Genomic DNA, 12,505 nt, shown 5'->3' with positions numbered 1-12,505 from the left:
TATTTTTCAGCGTACAATACGCTGGTGAAAAAAAAATTGGAGTTGCCATTTAAAAAAATGAAATTTTCGACTTTTCGAGATAAGGAAATTCGGCACAAATTTTTGACCACCATGTATAATTTTCTTAAAAACTTTCCAAGGGTTATGTAGGTAAGCTATGGGTCCTCTTTGCGCCAACCCTGAGCATATTTGGCCGGAGTGTAATTTCGAAAAATATATTTTTATTTTGAAGGATTGCATCTGCCAAAATTTTCGAAAAAACTGAAATAATTCAAAAATGGTGCACTCTAAACATATGATGAGTTATTTATATCAAATTATATTAAAATTTAGCGGGGATCTCGAAAATTCGATAAAAATTGGTACATTCCATTTAAAATAACGAAGTTGGGGTCCATTTCCGGTATAACCCTGTATGCAAATTTTCACAAAAGTAGTAACATTTAAACTACTAACATTTCGTGAATTCTGACATGTTTTCTGCGGATTTGCTATCAATACCCTAGTGCCGGATACTCCAATTTCAGGACATTAATGATAACGTGGCCTGTTTTGTTGATTCAATTCATAATCTTTTTGATCGTCATGCGCCCTTGCGTGACTGATAACATCAAGCTCCTTATGAGATTTCGTGATCAGGCTTATAGTAGATTCCGCCAGAGCAGGTGTCCCAGTCACTTCCAGTATTATAAACAACTACACAATTACACTAACTCGGCCATTCTGAGAGAAAAACGGGCGTTCTTAAATACTTTGTTTAAAAATAAGACTCAAGTGTTGACTGATACTGGTTTTGATGCTGATACTATTAATAATTTTCTTCTCAGCACTCAAACTAATTCAATGGGAAGTGCTGAGTTGATTGACTGTTATTAGAATAACATACTTCCACAAGTCACTGAAAAACTAACATTTTCTCTCTTACAAATGAAACTGAAATTTTCAATATTTTATGTGGAATCAAATCAAACTCTGTTAGTATGGATGGCATAAGTGTTAAAATGCTTTTATTGTGTTGTCCTGCAATTTTGCCCTTCTTGTAAGATATAATTAACTCTTCTATTGAATGTTCCGCATATGTGGAAGATCGCCCTGGTGACTCCAATTCCAAAAACCCCAAATCCTCATGAATTGGGGGACTTCAGGCCAATTAGTATATTCCCTATATTATCCAGGGTTTGTGAGAGGGTCATGGCGGTCAGACTTCGCTGCCATCTTGATGACTATAATGTGTTGCTCAGTTGCCAGTCTGGCTTTCGTCCGGGATTTCGCTACTGCGCTTCTGGGTGTGACAGATGAAATCTTAACATGAAAATCTTAACACTTTTGGATTTTTCTAAGGCCTTTAATAGAATACATCATGATACTCTAGTGGCTGCGCTCCATTATATAGATTTATTTTTAGGTTCGATTCATTTAGTACAAAGTTATTTGTCTGGTTATATCGGGTGTCCCACAAGGCTCTATTTTGGGTCCTCTGTTATATCTGATATCTATAATTGGGTTCGCTAATGTTTTGGATCACTGCATGCTACACTTTTATGCTGATGATACTCAACTGCACTACTCTTTTAGACTGTGTGATATGCAAGATGCTGGAAGTTAAAGTCGAAGAACTTGCTGGTAAGCTTTGTCTACGGATTAATTCTAGTAAGTTATCAGTTATGGTTTCTGGGGATAGAGCTTCGGCTGACTTTGTAAAAACTAACTTGCAATTGGTGATGGGTGGCAGTCGTCTTAGCTTTGAGGAAAATGTAAAAAATTTGGGTATCTGTTTCGATGAGCGGCTTCGCTTTGATGGGCATGTTCGGTCTCTTCTACAGAGAGCTTACTCTACATTAAGGTTGCTTTACAACAACAGATATATTTTGAACCAGAACCTGAGAACAGCGTTCACACTGCTAAAATTCAAAAGTTACAAAACTCTTGTCTGCGATTTATACAGTGTGTCCCCGGATTGTGTCCCCGTAAGGTATAATTGACGATACATTTTTGAATTCAAATTCCATCTTTTGCAATTAAAGTCTGGATGTCATAAAACGAAATATAACCAAGTTTTACGTCAAATGTCCTCAAAATACCAAAGTTAACGCAAGAAGTTATAGAACCGTTGCAGGTGAAGTGGTCTTTCTGAGCAATGTACAACAAAAGTTGATTATGATAAAATGTTTGTTATGTTAAATTATAGCGATATGCCGAATTTTATTAATTTAGGATATAAAAGCAAACTGCAGATTTTTAAATCATGATTAACAAAACATTTTCGATCTAAACTAAATTAACATAAAAGCTTATGCAATGATATCACCAATACTAACACATAATTCAGCCCTTTTCCGACATTGTTTATAACTTTTTCTAATATGGTCCAACGGAATTTCTCTTATCACAGTTTCAATTTTTTGTTTTAAACGATCTAAATTGTTATTAAAATTTTCAGTGTACACTTTTTGTTTTACATAACCCCAGAAATAAAAATCCATAATAGATAAATCCGGACTCCTTGGCGGCCATTTTTGCGAACCATATCAACCAACCCATTTTTTTCAAATAACGTATTTAAATAATTTCTAATTAAAATGGTCGAATGTGGGCCGCAACCATCTTGTTGAAAATATAATTTATTGCGTTTTTCTAAAAGCACGCCGTAAAGATAATTAAATAAACAATTTTCTAGTATTTCCAAATATCGGTGTTGATTCAAATTGCCGTTTATAAAGTAAGGTCCAATAACACAGTCCCACGAAACACCAGGAATAATCGACAATGTTGTGATATAACCATTCCATTAGTGATGAACGATGCTTCGTCCGAAAATATTATGTTTTTTAAAAAGTTCTGTCTTTCAAAATTTTGTATCTAACAACATCTAAAATCTTTTTTTCCTTCCTTTTATTTTCCACATTGCCCATTTCCGAATTTTTTTTAACGACTCTCTTAATTGTTTTTTTAACTACTAAAAATCCAAATTTTTCCTCAAATTGCCTCAATTTATCTTCAATTAATATTTGACAATAGGCTAAAGCTAAGCTATCAAATGTTAATTGTTAGTTCACTCAGATCTCTCTGTCTATTGTAAAACGGAATATTAAAGAAAATTTCCAAGAAAAAACTCATTTTTCTTTTATATCCTAAATTAATAAAATTCTGCATATCGCTATAATTTAACATAACAAACATTTTATCTTAATCAACTTTTGTTGTACATTGCTCAGAAAGACCACTTTACCTGCAACGGTTAACAAACTTCTTGCGTTAACTTTGGTACTTTGAGGACATTTGACGTAAAACTTGGTTATATTTCGTTTTGTGACATCCAGACTTGAATTGCAAAAGATGAAAATTGAATTCAAAAATTTATCGCCAATTATACCTTACGGGGACACACTGTATATGGTATCCATAGAAGGGAGCGGATATCACATACGCTGGCATGGACTCTTTGGCTCAGCATGTCGCGGCGAAGGACTCTATACAAGAATCCGCCTTACATTTATGATAAAATTAGATTTCGTACAGATATCCATAATATTAATATTAGGCATAAACAAATTTTCAAACGTAGCTTTACGTATTGTATTCCTAATTTATACAATTGGCTACTTAATTCCTTCAAGAGTCTTTCTCTGATCCTTTAAGGCAAGGGTTAGGACTTATTTAAGTAAGCGGCAAGTTGACTGAGCACTCTTCTTCTTTGTTTATTTTGAAATGGTTTCATAGCCGGGGGGAGGATTGGGGGCTGGCAGAGATTGAGGTTGAGATATATATATATATATAAACATTGTTATTATTGTTATATACATATAGACTCAGCTCGTCATGACAGATCCTGTACTTTTCCTGTAATTAACAATAAAGGATGCCATAACCAATACTCATATCCGATTTCAAGTAAACATAAACAAAATACTTCAAAAACCACAACAATTTTGATTGAATGCTGTTGGGTTACCCATAAAGGTCATTTCATAACAATTTTCAAAACAAAGTCATAAAACGATTTTAACTCATCTTGTTTAAAAAATCTGAATACATCCTCTATTTTTATCCACATCTCGTTCTATATGGTTTTTAAAAATGAATCGTAATCTGATCGCGCATACACAACACAGTTTTGATTTATGGTAACCAGAGACAATTTTTCGGGTGGTATCGTTTACCGGCGCGTCGCGACCCTACAACGCTTAATCATCGCGCCCGGGACCATTTGTACGACCTTCTTCGGCGGACCTTCGCCGGCCTTCCACGTAATTAGTCATCTCGAGGACCGGGCGTGAAAGATCGTGCTCGCAGCGCTGCTGTCTCTTTTGATACCGCCCGATACGGATCGGGCGCATTTAATGTTACTTTAAAATTGGTGCGGTACAAAGGGCCAGCTGCGGCCCCTGGAGATACTATCAGGGCTATCTTGTCACCGCGCATATGTCACCGGCACCGTGAATAACGGCTCGAGATGGGAAAAAATAAAGGGAAAACAAACAATCGATACATTTCCGTTAAAAAAATGTTTTTGTTACAGTGTATACGTACATACTTTTTTAATTGCATAACTATTGCGTTTTGTATACTAAATAAATGTTGATTTCGAACGTCCTTACCTCATGCATATCTAACGGACATGCAAAGAGACGTGATGTACGTTCAGTATGTCATTGCGGAGTGCGCGGAGTTATTTCGATTCCGCGTGACATGTACACGTCTGGGGCCCCCCCTGATATGTTATATCAAAATTATAATCAGGGTGTTAACATTCGGTACGCGCACGTGGGAACCTCGCGGCTCTACCGTTCGAAGAATTATAACAGTAAGTAGCTCGGTCGGTAGCGTTTTCAATTCATTTTACGGTTTTCCGATGCGGCATCAAGTCACGAGGTTCCCTCAACTAAAACCTTAAATAATTAATAATCCCCAGATACGATCTGTATTTACGAAGATGTTTGTTTTGTAAATCTCGCACCTATACCTGTTCTCATCCTTTTTTTTTTGCAGTGAACCAGATGTTGCTGACTACCTTTGCGAAATTAAATCAGAATTTCGGTCGGATTTGTCGCCCTAATGGGCAGATTTCAAATTCCTCGCAGCGTGAGGTCAGAATTTACGGGGAAAAATTAATCCTGTGCCACAATCGTCAACACCAGCCCCCTTTTAGCCATATTTATACAATATTATGAACCTATATAATAGATAATCTCACTATTGTATGTAGGGAGGTAGATCTTTTTGGTCGATTGCGGTTAGAAACTAATATAGGGTGTTTATTGAATTGTCAACGAGAATCTCTCAGTTATAACCAAACCTAAAAATACCAAACTAAAAAATCAAAAAATCTATACATATTTAGCATTTAAACAAAAAACATCAAATAACATCTGCAATTTAATCCACAACCATAATCGATAACCTTTAAAGCGTGTAAAATCAGTAGATTTCAAGGTCTAATTAAACGCGTCCATAAATATTAAACGCAAGTCGTCGTCAGTGATATATTTTATCGATTCATAATCGGATTTAATAATTCATCCGGTTTTTGTAGCGATCACGCTGACCGACAGATTGGCGACCGGAAAAATTAGGAACGAGAGCCGATTTTAATTGCAGTTTTTATTCCCGTTTAAAATACAATTCCTCGATCGTAACCGGCCGCATTCCTGAGGTCCTGAGGACGCGCCGCTCCTTTTGCTAAGCAAGTTTGACGTCCCTTATCTTCCTCACGTGTTCAACTCTCTACTTACGAAGACCCGTCCTGTTCCATTCTATCCTGTCTTGTACTCACGCTAAACCTGCGAAACCGTGTCTAATATTAAATATTATCGCTACACGTTGCCTGCTACACGTGTAATATAATCGCACGTCGAGATTAAGGAAGTCAATCATTTTGAATGGACCACCTAAATTTAATTACAGTAAAACCTAGATATAACGGACTTCGTTAGAATGGACTTCGGATATAACGGATAAAATATTTTTTAAGTCATATTATTAATATTATTTATAGATAACAAGTTTTGAAGTGGAACTAACAACTTTTCATTGAACTAACACCGAGTATGACGAAACTTCTCGAAGAGAGACTGAAAATGAAACAGATTTGTAATAGAAGAAAAACACTGAACAGAACCTGAAAAGAGAAACTAAGCAGAAAGGAGGATGACGACAAAAAGTCATAAATGCAAGAAAAAAGATTGGAAAGACAGAAAAAGACTGAATTGAGGTTGGTCTCAATGTCTTGGTGGGGTCTCAATTCATTGAAATAAAACTAGACCTATAACTAGAAAGATAACTATTGAAGAAACAAAATTCATCATAAATATTCTATAAAGATTGAGCTTTAATTTAAACATATCTTGACTACTTTCGCTTAATCTGGGAAAAAGTTATCAATTTTTTAAAATTGGTGGATTTTGACAAGTTTTAACAAAATCAGAAAGGGTTGCTTTTAATTAAAATATCAAAGCTCTTGTACTACAAACATTGAAAATACGAAATTTATCGTAAATATTCTATAAAGTTAAAGCTTTAATTTAAACATAACCTCATTGTTTACTCTTTCATAGGGACAAAGTTATGATTTGTTTAAAATTTGATGTTTTTGACAAGTTTTAGCAAAATTCGATCTACGTTGCTATAATTTAAAAGAATCATATCTATTGTACTAGATATATTGAAGAAATAAAATTCATCATAAATATTTTATAAAAATTGAGCTTTAATTTGAAGCTAACCTGACCACTTCCGCTTAATCTGGGAAAAAGTTATCAATTTTTTAAAATTGGATGTTTTTGACAAGTTTTAGCAAAATGCGATCTAGGTTGCTTTAATTTAAAAGAATCATATCTCTTGTACTAGAAATATTGAAAAAACAAAATTCATCATAAATATTCTATAAAGATTGAGCTTTAATTTAAACCTAACTTGAGCATTTCCGCTTAATCTGGGAAAAAGTTATCAATTTTTTAAAATTGATCGATTTTGACAAGTTTTGACAAAATCAGTCAGGGTTACTTCTAATTAAAAAATCAAAGCTCTTATACTATAAATATTGAAAATACGAAATTTATCATAAATATTTTATAAAGATAGAGCTTTAATTTAAACATAACCTCATTATTTCATCTTACATAGGGACGAAGTTATGATTTTTTTTAAATTGGATGTTTTTGAAACGTTTTAACAAAATTCGTTCTAGGTTGCTTTAATTTAAAAAACTCGTATCTCTTGTATTAGAAATATTGAAGAAACAAAATTCAGCGTAAATATTCTATAACGAGTGAGCTTTAATTTAAACCAAACTTGAGCATTTCCGCTTAATCTGGGAAAAAGTTATCAATTTTTTAAAATTGGTGGATTTTGACAAGATTAGACTAAATCGTTCAGGGATGTTTTTAATTAAAAAATCAAACCTGTTATACTATAAATGTTGAAAATACTAAATTTATCATAAATATTCCATAAAGATAGAGCTTTAATTTAAACGTAACCTCATTATTTCATCTTACATAGGGACGAAGTTACGATTTTTTTTAAATTGGATGTTTTTGAAACGTTTTAGTAAAATTCGTTCTAGGTTGCTTTAATTTAAAAAACTCGTATCTCTTGTATTAGAAATATTGAAGAAACAAAATTCAGCGTAAATATTCTATGAAGAGTGAGCTTTAATTTAAACCAAACTTGAGCATTTCCGCTTAATCTGGGAAAAAGTTATCAATTTTTTAAAATTGGTGGATTTTGACAAGATTAGACTAAATCGGTCAGGGATGTTTTTAATTAAAAAATCAAAGCTCTTTTACTACAAATATTGAAAATACAAAATCTATCATAAATATTCTATATAGATAGATCTTTAATTTAAAGATAACCTCATTGTTTCACTTTACATTGGGACGAAGTTATGATTTTTTTTTAAATTGGTTGTTTTCGACAAGTTTTAACAAAATTCGATTTAGGTTGCTTTAATTTAAAAAAATCATATCTCTTGTATTAGAAATATTAAAGAAATGAAACTCATCATAAATATTCTATAAAGATTGAGCTCTAATTTAAACCTAACTTGATCACTTCCGCTTAATCTGGTGAAAATTTATGAAAGTTTCTAGTTCTAGGTCCACTGTTAGTTCCGGTTTTAACTGTTATTCATCGTTAGATAGTTATTGAATTAAAACTAGACCTAGAAGTTAAAAATTTATCATATAACGGACATTCCCTTCCCCGTATTAGTCCATTATATCAATGTACATACAATTTAAAACTAAAACAAATAGATTTCTAAATATGTTTCCCTCTTAAATGTTGCGTTCACATTTAATTTACGTCAGATTGATACGTTCACGTGCGACGTGGCGCCAAGAAAGATATTATTAAGAATCCTCAGCGGTAACCTTCATTTTATTACCTTCATATCTTTAAATGTTTTAGTTAGTGCATCTATGCACTTGAACATTTTGAGAACCGCTTAGAGATTAAATAGCCGTAAAGGCGCTAAATGGAAGAAGCAAACATCCTTGTGCTTAATGGAGTATGAGAGATTTACAGTGCGTGGAAAGTGAGCGGGTATTAATTAAAATATGGATGGAATTCTAGTACGTAGACAAACGGGCGTCAATCATCATTTAACAACAACATTCCTTCGCTACTTTAATTTTTCTTCTTTGTTTGAACGAAAAATAAAAGATTTAAAAAATTCGAATCGGTGAAGTTTCTTTGAAGTGAACGAACGTGATTTGAACGAAGAGTTTCATAACATTGCAATAACGTTTTGGCAGTTTCCCTGGCTTCAGAGAATTTCCAGCAACCCCGGAGGCTAGTTTGCATTGCGATATTATATATCGAGTGTTTGCTCGACGCTCGAAATTGGCGGATGGGGTGATATTAGGAAGCGTCGCGACGCCGCCTCAAGGTTCGTTTAGAATTTCATATTTGTTGAAAGGTGCCGTTTCCACGCCCCTCGTCAGTTTGATCTGAACGGTTCTTAAAAGTTGATTTTAATGGGTGGTCCGGCTTCTGTCCAAGAATAACAATGAAGCTCGATTGAGAAAGGCGTGAGCGGGAGGAAATTAATCGGTGGGCCATATTCGGGTACCCCAAAACCTAAATAATTTGGATGCAGGTTAATTGACAGGCTCGACTGGTCTTTTTTGTATTGACGAGTTCTTTTTTTTTATAAAAAAGCTCATCTCTTATACAAAAAGGGACGACGAGTTTCTTCTCTTGCATGTCCTTTGTGTCGAGGTTGTCCCCAAATTGTCAACCGAGCTAAAATATCAAATATACGCAACCGGGGACAACAATAAAAACCAAACGGGGCGTGTTCTTCCCCTTTTTCAAATGTCCGTACGATTTCAAACCATTCGGTTAGAATACAGAAGATATATCTATTGAATAGAATTGAATTGATAGAAATTGAATGAAGGATAGTTTTAAAAACGATTTTTATGTTATTAGTGGCTTATTTTAAAGGATCACGTTACAACGGCGTCTTCCTTCTACTTTAATAATTGCCGAGGGGTGTTCTTTAAAGTCTTCAAGGGGTCAAATGTGCCGTGACATAAGACGTTCGTTGTATGGCTTCTTAAGCAATTGGCCATCAAGTGACTGGTTATTGTGTTTACTCAAGGGATAACGGGACTCAAAACTTGTTTCCTCACAACTCGGCAATTCAATCTGCCAAGGCGGCTAAGGGCTCATAAGTTTTAATCAAGACGTCTCTCATAACCGTACACCCCATTTAATCCGAAACTTGCAGGGGTAGTTTCCCCAAACCAGACGCACGCCGTTTAGTCGCGTTACCGAGAAATACCGGGAAATTAAAATATCTTCACTGCGAAACGTAATCTGCCAGCCAGATGTCGCCTGGCGCTTCCAGAAAATCAAAACTGGTCCGTTAACACCGAATTAATAGCGGCGTTGTTTGCGTAGAGAAGACAGTTTCGGTAGGAAAGAATTATGGGTTTTGGAAACGGTCCAAAATCGCTCGGATACGAGACTATAGGATACGTACCTTGGGGTTTTAATTTCTACTCGCTGAAGTGTCTAAACCAATCACGTTCGCTATAACCATTTTTATCCTTAGGCGGTAGAATATAAGGTTTATGTATTAACGGCCCACCTTCTGTAGATATAGATTTTTTTCTAGCATCTTGTGGCTTTTTCGTAAAATTATGCGGACCTGGTACAGTCAATTTAGGCTTTGCATACCTAAACAACGCCATTAAAAATATTAATATTAATTTATATTGTTATATGTACCACGTGTTAGTGCCATTTTCAGACATTCAAATTTTTTTATTTATTCCTTTTTTTTAGATAATTTTTGAATAATTTACTTTTTTTTTGAATTTTCAGACGTTGACAAGAATTTTGAATTTGTTTTTTTTTTAATTGCGGTATCTAAGCAAAGCAGTGGGAAAGCAATTTCCTGTTTGCACCGATTTTCTTGGAATTGGAAGAATAAGGTTTTAATCAAATCGAACCAAACGTGATGGATTGGGCGACGGTAATTGACGTATCTGTTCTTTGTCGCGTGTTACGGTTCGATTGGATTGGCAGAAAGCATTTTGAATAAACAATAAATAAAGAGATGGAAGATTCACGTTGAAGGTTTATATCAAGTTAATTAATTTTAATAATCAGAAAGATCAGAAACATATTTGACATTTCGAGATCGGCTTGTTTATATCTAAAGAAATCCCGTAATTGGATTGCAACCAAATAGATTTAATATTATTTGTTTGTCATTAAATATAACATAGTTGAACTCTAACGATTTCTGACTTAACCACAAACTTTTCAATAAAGAAATTACTGTACCTATATTATCTTTTATGCAATTTAAATCCATTAAGATAATGTGTAAGATCTCTCCCCTTAATCTTTCTTGGGTATCAGCTTTTTGGCCGACCTTATTCTCCATTTACCTACACTTCTCAGTTACATACTCAATTTTATTATGATAGCGGGAGTGCAGTTGAGGATAACATTAATACACAAATCTTAATACCATATAAATGCAATACGCATGCAATTACCTGAGTTAGTTTGGCTTGGGTTTAGAATTAGATTTTGTAAATATTAGCTTTAGATAGAATTGGAATTTCGCAACTTACTTGGTGATTAGTTTGGTATGGAATTGCGGATTTGAATTTTATTTACTAAAGGGAATTGATTTTGTTTTCAACTATAAGTTTGGGTAATGCGTAACATAGTTATTGAATCAAAGTGGTGTTTATTCTTTCTGTGGAAAAATCTTAGCCAAGATGGATCTTCATGTCTTGCTTGTTATGGACAACGCATCGATCCATCACCACGGCCTATAAGAATATCTTGAATCTCAGTTTTTGCTTCCTAACACTACACCGTATTAAAATACCCTTGAATCACTTATATGTATATCAAAGAGTCAATGCGGTTGAACTTTTAACACATATTATGGTAGTGGATGTAGACAATAATGAGATAGTAACAGAACTCAGCTAAGTTGAGCACCGAAGAGCTTATGGAGTTGTTGTCTCTTTCACAAATAACGCATCATATTACAGGGATGATGTTGAAGTACTAAAAGTTATTGATTGGATCAGGTTTGGTCTGAGTTGCGTTTAGATTAAGGATTGGATTTTGAACTTGGATTCAGTTTGAAGGTTTGAAAATTATTAATTGCTTTGATATGAGTTATGATTGGACTTAGAATTATATTTGGAAGCATCCATTTTACATAAACATACGGTAATATTATAATATAGTATTGGGTAGGGATGCGTTGAATTGTTTTCGAGGTTTAGAAACTATTGAATAAGCAAGAATTCAAAGGTTGTATTGCTTACGGCAGAGAAAATGTCTTGCCCAATTTTGGATTGATATAGTAATAATTGCAGTGTTCAACAAACTGCAGGCACATCACTGTTAAGGCAGACTATTTATGATTTCCCCTATCTAAGCTGAGGTTGCTTGCGCCTCGGCAGCAAACAAGTTAGACTCAACTTAGGATAACGAATCTGTAACATTACTTGTTTAAGCTGAGGTCTCTTGCTGCCGAAGCGGTATAATGTCTTGCCCGGTTTTGGGTTGATATAGTATTAATTGTAGTGACCTCGGCCGCAAGAAACCTCAACAAAACTTAAGGTGGAATATCAATGACCTCGCTTATTCTTAAATAAGGCCCATCGCTATAATGTTTTGTGCATTTTTGGGTTGATATGATATTAATGACAGTGTGCAATACACTGTCATTAAACTAAAGATAACTAACTTTAGATTTCGATTCCAGGGATTCATTAGTTTTTGCTTTCTAACCTCAACTTTTAGGAAGGCATAGAAATGTCCCACAGGTTCATTAATTCCTAAGCTATACACAAACAACTACGTACTGCTGACGACAATTTACTTTTGTGGACATCCTTTTAGCTTTTAGCTTTTATTTCCTCCGCGGCGATAGCTTCTTCTTAATATCTTCTTTTCTATTATAAATTTATGCACACATATAGCCTAGATAAAGCTGTTGACACCGTAGTATACA

The 12,505-nt window shown here is 34.4% G+C and overlaps 1 protein-coding gene and 1 long non-coding RNA gene across 8 annotated transcripts in view; one reads left to right on the top strand and one right to left on the bottom strand.

Annotated features, from left to right (window-relative positions):
• The window catches only part of LOC111414045 (homeotic protein spalt-major-like), a 77,292-nt gene that overhangs the window by 17,024 nt on the left and 47,763 nt on the right, over positions 1–12,505 (top strand). The window lies entirely within an intron of this gene.
• Positions 5,583–10,370, bottom strand: LOC111414047 (uncharacterized). The gene is made up of 3 exons (XR_002706241.2): positions 10,243–10,370; positions 9,995–10,191; positions 5,583–5,780 (listed from the first exon to the last, which is right to left on the bottom strand). It is a non-coding gene; the product is annotated as an uncharacterized lncRNA (long non-coding RNA).

Source organism: Onthophagus taurus, chromosome 6 (genome assembly GCF_036711975.1).
Source record: "Onthophagus taurus isolate NC chromosome 6, IU_Otau_3.0, whole genome shotgun sequence".
Classification (NCBI taxonomy): domain Eukaryota; kingdom Metazoa; phylum Arthropoda; class Insecta; order Coleoptera; family Scarabaeidae; genus Onthophagus; species Onthophagus taurus.
This window is presented reverse-complemented; position numbering and strand designations above follow the sequence as displayed.